The following is a 15795-nucleotide window of genomic DNA, read 5'->3' as shown; positions in this document are numbered from 1 at the left end:
ATCAGGTGAAGGTACCTGCTGCAAAGACTAGAGCTCAAAGTTCCATCTCCAGAAACCAAATACTGGAGGAACAAAACCAACTTCAGTAGATTATTGTCTGGCTTCTGTGCACTTGACTTATGCAGGACACATACACACACACACACACACACACACACACTAATCAGTTACAATTAAAAATAAATAAATAAGCAAATAAGTCAGTGAACATAGAGAATGTCATTAAGATAATTGTGTATGACTATGTTTGAATCTGTGTACACAAAACAAAAAAATACACAAATATAAGTGTTACAATATTCTGCATAATATAGAGCACGTAGTTTTGTAGTACAGAAAACAAAATATTTTTTCCTATTTTAATATACATATGTCCTACATATTAAATGGGTCTATATAAAAGTTTTCGTTTATCTGAACCTCAAATTTAGCAGTGTCAATATTTTTGGTTAAGTTGCAGTCCTCCTTTTAAGAATAGTGACACATATGTTTATAAATAATAGTTGTTTTATACTCAACTACAGAAAATTAAAGGATTAAAGCAGTAAAAGATGGGCTATCTTTGTACTTATACATGGAAAAACAGGGCCTTGAAAAATGGCTTGGTTAAAAGCACTGACGGCTCTTGTAGAGGAACCAGCTTCGATTCCCAGCACACACACGGCAGCTAACAGCCATCAGTAATTCCAGTTTCAGGGGATCTGATGCCTACTTCCGACCTTGACGGGAATTGTATGATACAGATGCACTTATACACGTGCAGGCAATACACTCACACACGTAAAAACAAAAATAATAAATATAATATTTAAAAAATGAAAAATATAGGTGGCATTTAATTGTGTGTATATGATAAACTATTTTACAGCCCTATTCCATGTGAACAATAAAGCTGCATTTCATGCCTGTTATAAACTGTTATCCAATAATTACTGTAACATTCTGAAGATTTTTTAAAAAATTGATAAATATATTTAAAAATTTTTATTTATTACTTTTATTTAATGTGTATGAGTATATTGCCTGCCTGTATGTGAGTGCACCCAAGTCTTGCAATGCCATGGAGGTCAAAAGAGGGCTTTGGATTCCCCTGGAACTGGAGTTAAGGATGGTTCATAGCTGCCAAGTGTGTGCTGGGAATCGAACCCAGGTCCCTGCAAGAGCAGTCAGTGCTCTTAACGGCTGAGCCATCTCTCCAGCCTGATAAATACAATTTTTTTTAACCAATGAGCACAAAAAAGACTAATTATATAAAATTATATAAGAACATTTGGTGGTAGTATCATTCAGTCTCAAATCAAAGAGCATTTAAATCTATGAGTTTTGTTTCCAAACAAGCTAAGGTCAGAAAAATACAAGCAAAAAATGCATTACCTTTTCACACACACACACACACACACACACACACACACACACACACAAACACACACACACATATCTATGGAGGAGTTTCATCAAAAAGCTACAGAAAAATCAGAGAGCAACAGCCAAAGTCAGGTAAGGAAAGGGAGTTTAATTTTTACAGTGGAGGAATTGACACATGGATCATTCCATAAAGTAGTCAGCCCTCCCCAACTCAAGTTTTGGGGGAACTTTATACTCATATGAATTATCAAAATAGCCAGATTTATAAATCTGTACATGTGTATTTTAATCAGACATGCCAAAAACAAAAATTAAACTAATAATTTTGTTCACAATGAAAGAATGAAAAACAGAAGTGGCCAGTTTGTTTAGATGGAAACAACATATGAAGACATACATGATATAATTACATGAAATCTCAAATAACACCTGGAAAAAGATTATCATAGAACATATGACATAATTATATGAAAACTTAGGTGTACCCAAAACACAATAATCAAGGCATATGATTAGGATGCTCCTTTGCAAGTAGGCATTTATCTTTTAAATCCGGTGGGAAGAGAACACTTCCTACATAACCTCCTTGTAGCTGTGAGACAGTTCTCCCTCCTCTTCTGCTAAGAATATGGTTGAGTTTTAGGATTCAAGTAGCCTCTATTCAGGGATTCTTGCCCAGCATGACTTGCTATCAAGCCATTTGACTTCACAAAAAGTTTTTCATTTGGAGGGTTTTATCTTAGTGTCATAATATCCTGCATAGCATCGTTTAAAGTTGCCCAGCACCACCTGGAGGACAATCTGGGTCTGACACTTGGACTGGGAGGAACCCATTTGAAATTTTATATGTGCCTGGGGTGTATGTGCACAGGAGGGGGTGGAGAGTGCTGGTCTCCTTTGTTCAGATGCCTTCCTGGCTGGCCACCTCCAGGTGACTTAAGAGGCCCTACCTTATGGCTAAGGATATAAATCCATGCTCTGTCACCTGAAGTTGAGTGCCCATTTCAGTTACATGACCTTATTGGAATCACAGAATGAGGACCAGATTTCATGGCTGTGCAGAGACATGGAACTATTACTTTCATTTTCACATTAACCCATAATCATTCAGAGGTTGAGACAGTTGTGCCCACTAGATTCCTGTTCTACCTAAAATGAGGCCAGTACCTCAAATCACATTGAGGTTTAACTGTGGTCCCTTTCCTGCCTGATTCCTATTTTATCTAAATGGGGCCAGTGAAATTGGGAGAAAGAGGGTCCCCTGGAGGATTCTTAATCTCATTCATAAAATAATTTAAGAATGAAGGCAAACAGAAACTTTTACAATTTTATTAGATTCTAAAAGAAAAATCCTGAGGACAGGAGAGCTCATAATCTTGGCAGCTGCCTTGAGGAGGTGAATAGTGGGAAGAAGGAAAGAAAATTATGGAAGCCATGCAGATTTAGTCTGCGTGAAGGTCAGACACATGGCTGACTGGCAGCCACATGGCTGGGAAAAGGAAGCTTTAGAGAAAAAGTGAAGAACTACAAGATGCTAGGGGCAGCCCAAAGCCTTAGAGAAAGCATGTTTAGTAAGAAAAGCATGAAGAAGAAGAGGAGAAATTACGCTTTCCTGAAGAGTTCAAGGAAGTGGAGAGACTTATGGAGACCTACATGGCTGTAGCTGGTCTTGAAGTTCTGCAGAGATCTGAGTTAGATCTAGGCAGGAAATATTCACTACCTTATTAATACACCAGGTATTCCGCCCACCTACTTAGCATAACTTAAGGTAAACATACCTTCCTGGGAGTGGTTCTATCACCAGGTAATTGACCAGTGAGACTTGAAAGGTAGATCCTCCAACAGATAGACTAGACATTTTTTATAGTCTGGATGAGTTCAATTTATGGGGCTTATTGAAACTCTAACACCAGCACCTCACAATCCCATTGAGGTTTAATTGTGGTCACCTTTCCTTCTTGACTGGAGTCAGTGCCATCTTGGAATCACATCAAGACTTTGTTTGCAGCACCCTGTGGGAAATCAGTCCATGTGGCTTCTAGATGTCTCACCTGGGGACCCATTACCTGGTTTGGACATCCATTCCTGGTCTCCATCTCACTTCACCTGGTGAGAGGTTCTGGTCCAGGGCTATGCAGCGCTTTCTGGCCTCCTAGAAGGAAACCCCAGAAAAGAAATTCTTCAGGGGTGAGAACTTCTGTATTTCAGAGGCTGAGGTGGGCTGCAGTGTTCAGGAGTGATAGTCTCTATTACCAACAAGGGATATAGCAGCTCGATCTCGGGTGGGGGGGGCTATAAAAATGTTACAGAAACATCAGAGACCAACAGCCAATGTCAGGTGAAGAGAAGAAGTTTGAATTTACACTGTCAGGACTGACACATGGATCATTCCTTATAGGAGTCAGCCCCTTCCCTTACATTTTGGAAGTCCTTTATACTCATCATATGTGGGGTGTGTGAGGAATGCAAACAAAGGGCAATTAGCACATATGTGATAAAAAAGCAGTTTACAGTTTATAATAGCAAAATTTACAGGAATGTGGCAGGTATTGGAAAACAGAGACTTCTATCTTAGCAAAGGTTACAGGAATGTGACAGCTTTGGGAAACAAAGACTTCTATCATGGGTAACCAACCACAGGGGGCAGGGGAATACTCGTGTTTACCTCCCCCATTTTTATGTCCTGTCTGAAAAATGTTCCTGCTCCAGAGTTCTTAATTACCAACACATTTCAATAAATTTTAGCAGCAATCTGATGTGTTTTTCAGTTTCCATTATTCATAATGCTCTTACATTTTATATATCTTTGCTCAGCTCCTCCAAATCAAGGAGTTGTAGCAGGACTGGGAATGGCACTTGATTATACAACAGTTTTCTGTAAAGGAAAGTTCCCAGTAAAATCCTACATGTTAAAATGAACTTACTGCAAGGTTTACCAATGATTAACATTTCAGGGTATGAAGAGTTTGGAATGTTCCACATCCAGAGCCTATTCACAAATAATATGGGAACATCTTTAGCCCCTAATTAGCCACCCCTTGCCCAGCTTTGTTTCTGAATTAATATCTTGTGATTAACAGAATGTATTATCTTAACAAAAGAAACAGTTCCCACTAATCAAAACACTGGGAAGGTCAGCAGACAGCATCTGAAATCTATTGCTGAGATTTCACTTTGCTATATCTGTCTACTTAATGTTTCCACCAACTTATTGAAAAGTCTTGGTTTATGAATTTTCTTGTTCTATTTCTATAAAAGCTTCATGAATCTGTTCCATGTTGGGACCTGGAATTTGGGGTAAACTGAATCTGGGTTCCCAGGCCATTGTCACTACTATTGGACTCAACAATGAATTATCTCTTATCCCCTTTGTGGTGAAATTTATGCTTTTGTGTCAACTGTTCCATCCATAAGAATTAATATTTGTGGTAGAAATAATTATCATATAAAAACGTAAGCAAACACTGTATCTCATCTAGAACAGCTAAAAAGAAAGTAATGCAGAAAGTAAAAACCAAAGGTCTTCAACTAAATATCCTTCAATATAAGGCCAGTCTTCAGAGACAAATTGAATTTCTGATTTTTTATCTAAAATATCTTTAAAAGTGTATTGCAACTGTACACATAAATATAAGCTGTATAGGATTGTATATTCCAATAGACAGAAGACAGACAGCTGCCATCCTCCCTAGCTAGGTTGAATGTACTTGCCTTAGATCTTTACAACTGAGCTTTCTAAATACCATGCCTATAAGAAAGAAGGAACAAGGAGAGTTACAGGACCCTTTTCTAAGAGGCTAGCCATACCTCCCAATCTACTAGTCAGAAATATTGAATGTGGCCTTGGGGAATGACTGATGAATCCCAGGGAGGGTCTCTCTCCATATTATGCAGCTACAGTCAAGTCACCATCTATGCTTGGATGAGACTTTCCTGTGTGACCTAAGGGTTAAGGCAGCCATATTGCTGTAAATAAACCCAGACGCATTGCTCTTCAAGTAAACCCAGTAAACACACTGGTTTCCCATAATGCAATTTGGAAAAATTGGGCCTCAGTTTGTATTGGTACCAAATGAGGAAGGGCCAGATGTTGAACCCTCCCCTCAGAAGAAATTGTAGCAATATAAGCTAATAAACTTCCTTTTGTTTTAACTTTTTTTTAATTGAGCTTTTAAAATTTCATATAATATTTCCCACTCACATCCAGAGCCCCTTCCAAATCCATGCTCCCCCTACCCCACAAACCCTATGTACCCTGCCATACATGCTGAGTCCTATGCATTCAGATGTTTGTACCCAAATGTTCTTTGGTATAAATATGTCCACTGGAGTCTAGTCAGCCCATCCAGTGGTTGTATGTAAGTCATACTCTCCTTTATCCAGCAGCAACCAATATCAAATAGCTCTCCATCTAGTGCTGACCCACCACCTATTGCTTGCCTCCTTTTTGGGCCTTTGTTTAATTGAGCTGACATGGGTCCCGTGTTGGAAGCCACCACTGCTGCAAGCACACATGAGCAAGCTTCCATTGGCCTGGAAGCCTCTACCTCATATGTTCATGAACCAGCCCTGGCTCTTACAATCTTTCTGTGTCTTCTTCCACAATGGACCCTGAGCCATCAGTGGGTGAGGTTCCATATAGGAGTCCTATCCTACACTCTACAGTCTCTTATTCTCCAAAACTTGGCCAGTTGAAGCCTTATATATAATACACTCTGATGTACATGGGAGCTTCATTGGTGAGAGTGGAGAGGTACATTAGCCCTCTGTCTACCCCTTATTCCACTATGTTCTATGAGTGTTGATTGCAGGAATTCAACTGCAGATGTTTCACCTAGTACCAGGCATATCCCCGGGGTGTATGTTCTCTATGGCTGACCAGATGTGCAACTCTGCAGTAACATTCGTCTGTTGCAGAAAGAAGTTTCTTTGATGAGTGCTGTATGGCATGCTTGCCACTCTAAGGGAGGCCTCTTCCATCTGGCACTGCATTCCCTTCCAAGCAGGTCCCAGATATACATATGCATTAGTGATCAGACACTCTATGTACATTTCTCATAGGGTATCTAGGGCATCACTTTTCCCTTCAGGTTTTCTAGCCCCTGAGATTCACTTATCTCTACTATTTTTTCTCCCATTGGCCTCTCTCTTCCCTTCCTTCCTAGTTACAGTGCCCCGATTATTTCTTCCTTCCACCCAGTACCTCTTGTCTCCAGCCATCTTTCCATTCCTGACTTCCCTTCCTCCCCTATACCATGGTCCCTTTCATGTCCCACCCTCCTCTCCTCCCTGCCAATTACTCATAATTTTTCCACCTCCCTCAGATAACATCTGTTCCCTACTATCTCCCTTACAGGTTGTTTCTTTTTCTTTATTTCCATGTATCTTTTGCCTTTACCTGGCTTCTGGTGTTTCTTCAGAATTTATATACTCATATATCAGGGATTGGTGCTACAATCCACAAATGAGGGAAAGCATATGTTGCTTGCTCTTCCATGTTTGTGTTACTTCACTTAGGATTACACTCTTTAGTTCCATTCATTTATCTGTAAATTACATAATTTCATCTTTTCTTACTGCTGAGTAGAACTCCATTGAATAGATGTACCACATTTTCCTCAACCATTTGTCAGTTGAGGGACATTTAGGTTGTTTCCATTTCTCAGCTACTGTTAAGAGAGCAGCAACAAAAATGGATGTACAGATATCTCTACAGTATGATGAGTCCATTGGGAATATGCCAAGGAGTGGTATCACTGAATCATATGGTAGGTTCATTCTTAGTTTTGTGAGGGCTCTCCACACTGCTTTCCACAGTGGTTGCATGAGTTTGCACTCCCAGCAACAGTGAATGAGCATTCCTGTTTCTCCACATCCTCTCTAGTTTGGAGTCTTCTGTTCTCTTGATCTTGGCCAATCTGACTGGGGTAAGATAAAATCTTAAAGTGGTTTAGATTTGCATTTCTCTAATTACTAAGGGTGCTGAGAACTTTTTAAGGTACTTCTTAGCCATATTTATTTCTTCTCTTGAGAACTCTCTGTTTAGGTCTATCATTCATGTTTTTATTGGATCATTTATCTTTTTATTTCTTTTGTGAGTTCTTTGTATACTCTGCATATTAATCCTTTGTCGAGTGTGTATCTGGTGAAGATTTTCTCCCACTCAGTGGGTTTCTCTTCCCTTCTTTAGTTATTTCTTTTGCTGTACAGAAACTTTGTAATTTAAAGGCATCCCACTTATTGATTCTTAACCTTAGGACCTCAGCTGGAGTCTAATTTACAAAGCTCTTTCCTCTGCCTATATTTTGAAGGGTGCTGCCTATGTTTTCATCTATCAGTTTCTGAGTTTCAAGTTTTATATTGAGACTTTTGATCCATTTGGAATTGACTTTTGTGCAGGGTGAAAGATAAGAGTCAAGTTTCACTTTTCTGCAGATGGAGATCCAGTTTTGCCAGCAGCACTTGTTGAAGATGCTATCTTTCTTCCATTGTGTGTTCTTAATACCTTTGTTGAATACCAGTTTAATGAAATTATATGAACTCATGTTTAGGTCTTCTATTGTATTCCATTGCTCTACATGTCAATTTTTATGCCGGGACCATGCTGATTTTATGACTATAGCTCTGTAATATAATTTGAGACCTCTTATGGTGATGCCTTCAGCATTGTTCTTTTTGCCCAAGATTGTTTTGGCAATCTAAGGTCTTTTGTGATTGCATATGAATTTTAGGAATATTTTGTCAAGCTCTGTGAAGAATGTCTTGGGTATTTTGAATTGGAATTGCATTGAAGTGTTAGAGGCTGGTGCCTTACTGGCCTCTTTGACTTCAGAAATTTTCCTTGTTTTTTCCCTTTCAATATTCTTGATATGAGTTGAATCATTAGTCTAACTTTTTCAGCTAAAGTAAAAGGGGTTGTTTTTCAGGGTTTAATGTTTAATTCTTTTGAAGTAAGATTCATGTTCCTATTATTCATGTTCCTATTCTATCACAAAGGGTATTTTTAAAAATCAACAAACCTTCACTTGTAAAATGGGTTTCTCAAAACTAGCTGATTGTAGTGTCATGAGATTTTATCCGTAAGATTTCCTGTAATTCTAAAATGAGTTTATGCAAATCTGCTAACTGCAAACTTCTGCTTTTGTACATGGCTTGCTTGCTGGCTTACAAAGGGTCATGAAAGACCTATAAAAAGACTCTGTTACTTTAACTCATGACTTCTTTTCTCCTACTCCCATGGAGAGTAAGTTAGGCCTGATTGCAATCGTAATAAATTTTTACCTTGCTGCATCTCTGTCTCTGAGCCTGATTGGGTCATATCTCTAAGACTACAACAAAATCTATAAATTGCTTTTCTCAGTTGGGAGGTTTTGTATTACTGTTTCAATTTCCTTATTTGTTCTGGGTCTGTTTAGGCTGTTTATCTCTTCTTGGTTTTACTTCGGTGGTAGCCATAATTTTAGGAATTCATCCATTTCTTTTAGGTTTTCAAATTTAATGGAGTATTGATTTTTAAAGTATTCCCTTAAATATTTTGGGTTTTTTTCTGGTGTCTGTTGTGATAGTTCTGTTTTCATCTCTGATTTTCTTATTTGGATTTGCTCTTTGGTTCTTTTGATTAGCTGGGCTAAGGGTCTAACTTCTTTAAGCTTTCAAAGAACCAGCTATTACATTAATTAATTTTTTGTATTATTTTCTTTGTTTCTAGTTCATTAATTTCTGCTCTGAGTTTTGTTATTTCTTCTTGTCTACTAGGTTTGAGATTGGCTTATTCTACCCTTTCCAATGTCTTGAGTTGTAAAGTTGTTTACATGTCCTCCTTCTGATTTTTTAATGTAGACACTAAAGCTATAAAAATAGCTCTTAGTACTGCTTTTATGGTGTCCAAGAGGTTTTGTTGTGTTGTGTTCTAATTTTCGTTTTGTTCCAGGAATACTTTTATTTCTTTCTTAATTTCTTCTTTGAACCATTATTGATTGAGGAGTGTGTTGTTTAATTTCCATGAGTTTGTGTATTTACTAGAGTTTCTTTTGCTGTTGATTATAAGCTTTATTGCACTGTAGTTTGATAGAAGATATGGAATTAATTCATTTTTTTGTATTTGTTGGGATTTTTTTTTTGTGCCCCAGAATGTAGTCAGTTTTATAGGAACTTCCATGAGCTGCTGAGTATAAAGTATATTCTTTGGTGGTTGGGTAGAATATTCTGTATATATCTGTTAGGTCCATTTCATATAATATGTCATTTAATTCAGATGTCTCTGTTTATTCTTTGTCCAATTGACCTGTCTATTGAAGAAAGTGGGGTATCAAAGTTGCCCACTATCACTGAGTTGTTGCCAATCTCTGTTTTATAGTCCTGGACTACTGCTTTTATGAAATTGGGTGCTCCAGAGTTTGGTGCATAAATGTTCGTGATTGTAATATCTTCTTTGTCAATTGTTCCTTTGATTAGAAAGAAATACTCCTCCTTATCTCTTCAGATGAGTTTAATTTGGAATCTATTTTGTCTGATATTAAAATTGCAACACCTGCTTGTTTCTTAGGGCCATTTGCTTGGAGTAACTTTTTCTATCTTTTCACTCTAAGATAGTGGCTATCCTTAAAGGTGAGATGAGCTTCTTGAAGACAACAAAAAGATGGGTTTTCTTTCTTGATCCATTGCACCAGCCTGTGTCTTTTGACAGGGGAGTTGAGGCCATTGATATTTACCATTAATATTGAAAGGTGCAGATTGCACGCTGCCATTTTGATTTCTTTATGTTTGTGGCCCTATTTTGTGTTTCCATTGATATAACTTATCTTCTTTCTGTATCCTCTTTGGCATACTCATTCATTTCTTCAGTCCTGTATTCTCTGTAGTGCTGGTTTTGAAACTATGAATTCTTTCAGCCTATTTGTGTCATGGAAAATTTTCTGTTCCCTTTGAACTTGATAGATAGTTTTGCTGGATAAAGTATTCAGAGTTGGCATCCGTGGTTGTTTAGAACTCAGAATTCTTTGTTCCAGGCTCTTCTGGCTTTCATAGTTTGCACTGAAAATTCAGCTGTTATTCTGATGGGCTTCCTTTATGTGTAACTCATTTTTATCTAGCAGCTTTCAGTATACTTTCTTTGCTCTGAACATTTAATGTTTTTACTATAATATGTTGTGGGGACTTTCTGTTCTGATCATGTCTTAATGGTGTTCTCTGTACTTCTTGAATCTCTATAGGTATATCTTAATTTAGCAGAGTTTTCTTCTATAATCTGTTAAAACTCTGTTCAATGCCATTGGTTTGATTATATTCTCCTTCCAGTATGCCTATAATTTGTAGATTTGGTTATTTCATGCTGTCCCACATTTCCTGAGAATTCCTTTCTTGTGTTTTTCTGAATTTTACATAGTCTTTGCTGAAGGACTCCAGGTCATCAACTTCATTCTGCAGTCTTGATATTCTGTTTTTCATTTCATTTATTCTGCTTGTGAGACTTTCTCCTATTGTTTCTACTTGGTTTATTGAGTATTTCAGTCCCATGTTCATTTCCATTTGGGTTTACTTCACTATTTCTATCTCTTTATTGAATTCACTTTTCAAATTATGAATTGTTTTTGATATTTCATTAAGCCACAGGTTTATATATTTTGGGGCTTCTGTAAAAAGTTTATGCCTTTCCTGTTAGATTTCTTTAAATTGCTTGTGTTTTCTTGTAATTCTTTGATTGTGCTTATGACTGTTCTTTTAAATTCTGTCTCCTGGGGTTCTACAGGGTGGTTTTATGTTCTGCCCTTCTGTGGGACTGGTAGGTTTTGTTGGAGACATGTTTTCCTTGTTTTTCATATTATTTGTGTTTTTGCATTGCTGTCTCGGCATATGGATGCTCTTTGCCCGTTATGTATTGGACAGGAACTTCTATTCTGCTTTTGATTAATTTATTTTTGGTTCAGAGTCCTGGCTAAGCAGGTCTGTCTGATCCCAAAGCTGGGAAGGGGCTGCCTGGGTGAGAATTTAAGGATCTATGGTAGGGTGAGTGGTTAGTCTGGTTTGGGAAGGTAATCCTGGGATTTGGGTGTAAGGAGTAGGAGCCAGCCTGTGAGAGAAGCTTGCAGGGACAGTGATGAGAGGAATGGGGTAGCTAGTCCTCTTGTGAAGAATGAGTTGGAGCAGAGGCTGGGCCTGCCTCTGAGAGAGGCCAGCAGGGGACAGAGTATAGGTGGATGAGAGAAATGGAGGGAGAAAGTGAGCTTGATCTGACTTACCAGAGTCCTGGCTGAGCAGGTCTCTCTGCCTGATCCTGAGGCTGGGAATTTGCTGGTGAATGGGCCACATAGGTGATAACTTAAGGATTTATGGTAGGGTGGGTGGTCATCCTGGTTTGGAAAGGTATTCCTGGGATTTGGATTACAGAATATAAGACAGCCAGTTAGAGAGGCTTGCAGGAATAGTGATGAGTAGAATGGGGTAGCTAGTCCTCCTGTGGAGAACCTATACTTCCATTTATACAAACAGAATCATCTTACATTTTATTCTGAGATGCTGCACCTGAGCTGATGGATCTGGAGATAAACAGTCAGGGTTCACTTTACATTTTTTCTGCTAAATTTAGCAAGTCAGTACAAAACACATCATGTAACACCTCTATACCTTAGATTGACCCTCCATGAAATTAAAGCTGTAGTGAGCAAAAAATATAAATACTTGTAAACAATTTGCATTGTACTTTACATACAGAACACACTATTTATGATTAATAAATGAAATGAATAATGACAAAACTTTATCAGCTCTTTATCTTGTAACATACTTTGTATTTTCTTACTAATGAACACAGTACTAATTTATATATATATGAGTAAATAAAGACCCGCTTGCCTTTAAATGAATCTGTTGTGTTTTAAAGTATTTTCATACCACAAATCTTTCCACAATGATACTTGTGATGGATATTCAGGTTGTTTATAGCATGTTATGATATTATTCTGTATGCTGTTGCTGTAAGAATCTCTCACTAAACATGTTGGTATAGATTGAGAATATTTAGGTAAATTAGAGTATCATTGAGTGTTCATTTTTATTATTGTGGATACTAACACATTATTGTGCTCTAAGAAAGGATTATATATTGCCAGAACATAAATGAGATTTTCAATTTCCACAAATCTTTTGAAAACTGACTAAAAGAAAAAACTATGTTTATTTACTCCAAAGAGTACCATGATGTTTTTGTCTCACTGTATTGTAATATACTCACTGTACAAAATCAGACATTCTTTGAAAGAAGAGTTTAAGAATGTCTGTTTCAAATAAAGTAATATAACCTCAATTTAGAGTATGTGTGTCTTTCTGTCTAATACACATTTCTACTAAGTGGGAAGTGTTACATTAAAAGCAGAACACAGAAATGCTATGACTTTTCATATAGTAAAGGGTGAGCAAGTGGGACAGAGAACAATTTTCTTTCACAACCTCTACAATTTCAATCTGCACTCATTCAAAGACAAAAATCTCATGAGATTTTAATCACACTTTTGTAAAAAATACAATGTTTTTGCCTTATCTTATCTAGGTACTGAAAAAGAAAGAAAGAAAAAGCCTGGTAAGAACACATGCTCTCTGCATATTATGTAGAGACTTCTCTTCCATTAATTCTAACTGAGAAAATGGGAGGAAATATATTTCTAGTGCTTTTTACTAAACCATATGTTAGTCATTAATCAGTATGATTTAATGAAGACTTAACAGACCAACCATCAACCTTTATTGTGAACATTTATTTAGTGGAAAGGTCAGAAATAAAATTAGATTTCTGAGAGCCTTTAAAAAGAGAAATTTATCCAGAATGGTACCCAAACCTGAGGAACTCATGATACAATGTTGTTTTTTAACAGAAAAATAACAATGCCCTTTACTCAATTCACAAAACACACTGATGATTTTGTACAATATATTAACCTTACTATCCAAGTTTAAAAATAATATTGAAAAGTTAAGGATCACAGTCTGTTTTCTTTCAGTAAAGATTATTGATAAAACAGTAAAGTTTAATGTCATGGTGAATGGCAAGACTATAAAAAGGGCTTCAGGCATCAACTAACTCACCAAGGTAGGTAACCTTGTAATCCTAGCACTCAGAAGGCTAAAACAAGAGTACTTCAGATAGTTTGAGGCCAACCTGTGTTAAATAGCAAGATTCTGGCTCAATAATAACAATAAAAATATTAAAGAATTGTATCAATTTTTCAGGGCCATTCAAAAAATCAAGGCCAAATATGTTAGAGAGAGTGAAAGTCTCTCATATCAGTTTAAAAATATAAAACTGTAAAAAATAAGAATATGTTTTATTTATGAACTTTATTTGTAATGGAAACTATATATCACATGATTATTCAATATTTAATAACTTTATTTATTAACAGGATTGAAATTGCTCCTTAATGCTTGTGAAGAAAACATAGTCTTCACAGTTACTAAATTTTAGAAAGAGAATGAGGAACTTGGATATAGGTCATAAACATTAAGCAAAATAAAACAAGATTTTGTGAAACGAACTTGAAAACTCTGGCCCCTCGTATGTGTTTGTGATTTTTCAAGGAGCACTCAAACACTGTTTTTTTTAAATATGAAATATTTCTTACTAAGTATTAAAATTAATATTTATTTATTTATTTATTTATTTATTTATTTATTTACTTGATTATTTATGGTCTTTTCTTAGACAGGGTCTCTCTGTAGCCCCAACTGCCCTGGAACTCATTATGGATACCAGGCTGACCGTGACCTCACAGAGCTCCACCTGCCTCTGCCTCCCAAATGCTGGGATTAAAGGCATGCTTACCACCCTGACTCTATTTTTTCATTTTTTTAAATTTAATTATGATATTAATTTTGTGGCCCATGGTGTGATGATTGCTTAAATTTGCAAACTCTTTTGAAATACCATTTTCCTCATAATAAAGAATTTATTATAGGTAAAATTGTAATCACCTGTGATAAAAATAATTGAATTTATAAAACATTTTTTAAATATAATTTGAGGAGTTTCATCTAGAGTATGACATATGGAGGGCATAAAGATGACAGTATCACTTAAGAATATTTAAAACTTAGCAAAACAAAGAATAATGACCAGTCCTGTTATTTGTACTGGTTCTTTAAACTGAAGCCTAATGTTTTGTGTAGAGAATGGGAAATCACATAACAACTGCAGCAGGACCAGTATAAGATGGTATGTGACCACAGTGGAGATAGGCACCATTCCCCCACCACAGGAAGCCAAGTTCAAAGTGGAGAATGCCTCCTTCCACGATTGGAAAGAACAGTAGGAAAATAAGTGGAGAATTCCAATGCAAAGCTATGGTGACTACGGAAGGAACTTGCTATGTGCTCAAACTTAAAATGGATCTCTATTTCTGAATCTGTCTTGGAAGAGTGAGCCATAGTAACTTCAGATTTCTAATTTTGTCCATTGATAACACTACTAATGCACCAACATCTATAAATTAGGCATACTTTAATTAGAAAATTACAAAATAGGAATTTCTATTGGATTTCACTATTCTTTTTTTTTCTCACTATCCTTTTATCCCATATGTAAGGGACTCTGTTGTAAAGAGAAAACAAACAAGCAAAACTCCTATAAGGTCCAAGAGTTAATGTAGGAGTTAAGACTGTTTGCATGCAGAGACCCACCAAGCATGCTCCAGGGTGAGTTGCAAAGAGGAATCTTTCATTGTATTATTCAATTATTCACTCACTCTTTCTTTCTTGTACTAATTAATTTAGGAAATAGTAAGTAGCACATATAAGGCACCTGCTCTTCTACTTCCTGAAGATAAAGTACTAAACATGAGCTATGCTACTTGCTACTTTGTAACTTAAATTCTAGTTTGGAAGACAGTGAAGCAAACAGTACCAGATACTTGTAATGCAGCTAATGAATTTTGAACAAGGAAAGCAGTGTATGATGCAGGTTTTGACATTGCAATAGTTCATCAGAAGGCTTAGTTGAAAGTTCTAAAACTAGCACAGAGTTCACTAATAATTATTTTTGTTTGCTTTTGTTTTATTTGTCCTTTAACTTACACTTCTTATTTCTCCTTGCAAACTTGCCTTTGTGTATTTTTCTGTGTATTTACTTATCTTTCTTTCTTTCTTTCTTTCTTTCTTTCTTTCTTTCTTTCTTTCTTTCTTTCTTCTTTCTTTCTTATTTTCTACGATCAAGAAGAATCAGTGACCACAGTGCTCTTCTTTCAAGCCTGAGGACTTGAGTTCGATTCCTAGAATATATGTCAATGTGAAGGGAGCGATCAGACTCCATGTGCATTCAGTGCCATGCATATGCTCACAGTGGCACATCTTGCACATACACATATACACACACACTCATACACAATAAAATATTTTAAAGTATTATAATATTAAAATATTTCATTTATTATATTATATTTCACA

The sequence above is a fragment of the Nannospalax galili genome, unplaced genomic scaffold (assembly GCF_000622305.1).
Source record: "Nannospalax galili isolate Female #2095 unplaced genomic scaffold, S.galili_v1.0 scaffold918, whole genome shotgun sequence".
Lineage (NCBI taxonomy): Eukaryota > Metazoa > Chordata > Mammalia > Rodentia > Spalacidae > Nannospalax > Nannospalax galili.
The sequence above is the reverse complement of the archived record's forward strand: the minus strand, read 5'-3'. Positions refer to the sequence as shown.